We start from the raw sequence: 3,638 nt of genomic DNA on the forward strand, positions 1-3,638 counted from the left end.
GTTGTGGCATGGTGACAAGAAGTTGTTTTTAATCATGTATAAATGCCTTCACTTTAACACATGATAGGCATTTGGATTTTCTATTGCCATCAATCTTGCACTGTCCTGGGGTGCAGACTGCACAAAGAGCAAGCCAGCACTCTGCCCAGCACCTGGAGAGAGCTGTGTGCAGCCAATGAGAGAGCACAGGACTGCCAGCTGTTTATTTCCTTGTGATCATCAAGCCCATCTGTGACTTCAAGTAGCTTCCCTTCATGATTGCCCACTTGTCTTCCTCTTCTCTTATTTCCCTGATGTGAAATTCAGAAGATAAATGGTTGTCACTGTTTGACTTGGTATCTTTGAAACAAATCTACTTAGATATAAAGTAAATGTAGCAGTTTGTTATCTGAAGTGGATTTGATCCATTAGACAAGTCCATCTGTTTTTTTTGTGTTGTTTTTTTTTTCTTTTTCAAATAATGAGAGTACTTTTCCGAATCCTGGAGACATTAAGTAAGAGCTCTGAGAAACTCTTTTGTCACTTTCTGTCTAGAGCTGTGTCTTAGTATTGTGAATGCAGAAAATGTAGTAACAGAGGCTTCTCTTTGGGCTCCAGAGTGGGCTTGGGAAGGTTATTCTCCCATTGTCTTGGAGCCACACATATAAAGGTACTACACATGTCATCTCGTTTCTGAAACAAGATTTCCTTCTTTTTTCCCCTTCCTTTTCTAAAATTGATTTTAGAGAGAGAGAGGAAGGGAGATAGAGACAGACAGATGATAGATGATAGATAGATGATAGATAGTGATTTGTTCCACTTTTTTTTCCTTTATTTTGCATACTTTAATTTCAGAACAAAATAAAACAAAAAAATAAAACACCACAATACACAACATCTAAACCCAATGTCAAATATAAGAGAAGGCTTGAGGCCCTTGTAACCTACCTTAGGCAAAGAAAGGAGAGGAAAAAACTTTGGTAAACAGTAGAGGAAACCAGGTAGGCTAGGGCCACACAGGGCTGCTGGGGGAGCCATGAAGACACTACACAAAGGACACAAGGTCTGCAGGTAGAAACTCCTAGTCTACTTCTTCCATGCGAGAGGCATCTTCATCACACTTAAGGGGGCGGATCTCATCTGGAACAGCAGCACTGGGTTCTTCTGCTGTCACTTCATCTTCATCAATGCCTAGGCCTAGCCTGATCATTTGGTAGATGCAGTTGGAGCGGGTCTGGGGATCCTCCAGTAAGAAGCCAGAAGACAGCAGAGCAGTTTCAAACAGCAATACCACAAGATCCTTGACAGCCTTGTCATTCCTGTCGGCCTCCACCTTCTGTCGCAGAGTCTCCACAATGGGGTCGTCAGGATTGATCTCCAGGTGCTTTTTGTCCATCATGTAGCCCATTTTAGAGTTATCCCGAAGTGCCTGGGCTTTCATGATACGCTCCATGTTAGCTGTCCAGCCATAGGTGCTAGTCACAATGCAGCAGGTGAAGACACAAGCCTATTGGAGATTGTCACCTTCTCAACCTTCTTATCTAAGATTTCTTTCATGAGTTTGCAGAGGTTCTCAAACTTGGCTTTGCTCTCTTCCATTTTCTTTTTCTCCTCTTTATCCTTTGGTAGCTCCAGGCCCTCCTTCGTAACTGAGACCAAGCTTTTTCCATCAAACCCCTTGAGCTGCTGCACACGGTACTCATCAATAGGCTCCATCATATATATGACCTTGAAGCCCCGCTTTCACACTCACTCCACAAAAGCAGAGTTGGCAACTTGTTCTTTGCTCTCACTAGTGGTGTAATAGATGGACTTCTGGGTCTCTTTCATGTGAGAAACATATTCTGAAAGAGAAGTCATTTCATCTCCAGACTGGGAGGTGTGATAGCGCAAAAGCTCAGAAAGGTGTCACAGATTAGTCGAGTCTTCATGGATTCCAAGCTTTAGGTTTTTAGAAAATGCCTCATAGAATTTCTTATAGTTCTCCTTGTCTTCCATCAGCTCAGAGAGGAGCTCAAGGCACTTCTTAACAATGTTTTTATGAATGAACTTCAAGATTTTGCTCTGCTGGAACGTTTCTCAGGAGATGTTCAGGGGCAGGTCCTCAGAGTTAACCACACCATGGATGAAGTTGAGATACTCTGGGATCAACTCATCACAGCTGTCCATTGTGAACACCCAGCGGACATAGTTTTATGTTCTTCTTCTTCTTCTTGTTCTCGGAGAGGTCAAAGGGAGACCAACGGGGGATGAACAGCAATGCCCTGAATTCCAACTAACCTCCTACAGAGAAGTGCTTGACTGGCAGGTGGTCTTCCCAGTCATTAGTAAGGCTCTTATAGAACTCTCCATACTCCTCCTGGGTGATGTCATCAGGGTTTCTGGTCCAAATGGTCTTGGTCTTGTTCAGTTCTTAGTGATCAATATACTTTTCCTTAATCTCCTTTGTTTTCTTTTTCTTATCCTTGGCACTATCATCCTCTTCATCTGATCCCACATCTTCAATCTTGGGTTTCCCCTCCTCATCTTTATCTTCCTCCCCTTTCTCCCCTTTCTCTTCCTCTGCTTCATCATCACTGATTTCTTTCTCTCATTTTTTCTTCAAATAAAGGGTGATAGGATAACCTATGAACTGTGAGTGCTTCTTCACTACTTCTTTGACCCACCTCTCCTGTAAGTACTCTGTCTGGTCTTCTTTAATATGGAGGATCAGTTTGGTACCCTGGCCAATGGGCTCACCATGGTCAGCTTGCACAGGGAAGGAACCCCCAGCAGAAGACTCCCAGGCATATTGCTCATCATCATTGTGCTTCGTGATCACAACCACTTTCTCTGCCACCAGATAGGCAGAATAAAAGCCAACACCAAATTGTCCAATCATGGAGATGTCTGCACCAGCCTGAAGAGCCTCCATAAAGGCTTTTGTACCAGACTTGGCAATGGTTCCCAGATTATTTATGAGATCAACTTTGGTGATGCCAATGCCTGTGTCCACCAGAGTCAGGGTGCATTCCTGGGGGTTGAGGATGATGTCAATTTTCAGCTCTTTACCACTGTCCAACTTGGAAGGGTCAGTCAGGCTCTCATAGCATATCTTGTCCAAGGAATCAGAAATATTACTGATCAACTCCCTGAGGAAAATTTCCTTGTTGGAGTAGAAAGTATTAATGATGAGAGACATGAGTTGGGCAATTTCTGCCTGGAAGGCAAAAGTCTCCACCTCTTCCTCTCTGTGGTGCACCTCAGGCATCTTGAAGGTGAAGAAATCCAAGTACTAGAGAGCAGAGACCATGTCCAGCACACAACCTGCAAACAGCGTCTGTAGGGGTGACTCTAGAGAGCTGTTGTTCCATTTAATTATGCATTCATTGGCTGCTCCTTGTATGTGCCCTGACAGGGATCAAACCCAAAACCTTAGTGTATTGAGATGACTCTCTAACCAGCTGAGCTACCTGGCCAGGAAGAAAACCAGATTTCTTGAAATCTGAATTATGATTTCTGGAAAGATGTACTTCTTTATGCAACCATTCTGAGAGATTTAATTGGAGATCATATGTACAGAGAACAGGTTGGAGTAATAAAAAATGCCTAGCTGGGAGTCATGAGGTTCCTGATTTGGAGACGATATGTATGGTAGAAAGAGCATGGGCTTTGGAGTC

At 43.4% G+C, this 3,638-nt stretch overlaps 1 pseudogene across 1 annotated transcript; it reads right to left on the reverse strand.

Annotated features, from left to right (window-relative positions):
- Positions 1-814: 814 nt before the first annotated feature.
- LOC308552787 (heat shock protein HSP 90-beta pseudogene) lies at positions 815-3,310 on the reverse strand (annotated as a pseudogene). The gene has a single exon. The product of its transcript is annotated as a heat shock protein HSP 90-beta pseudogene (transcript).
- Positions 3,311-3,638: the final 328 nt, after the last annotated feature.

Source organism: Miniopterus schreibersii (genome assembly GCF_964146895.1).
Source record: "Miniopterus schreibersii genome assembly, chromosome: 2".
In the NCBI taxonomy this organism is placed as follows: Eukaryota; Metazoa; Chordata; class Mammalia; order Chiroptera; family Miniopteridae; genus Miniopterus; species Miniopterus schreibersii.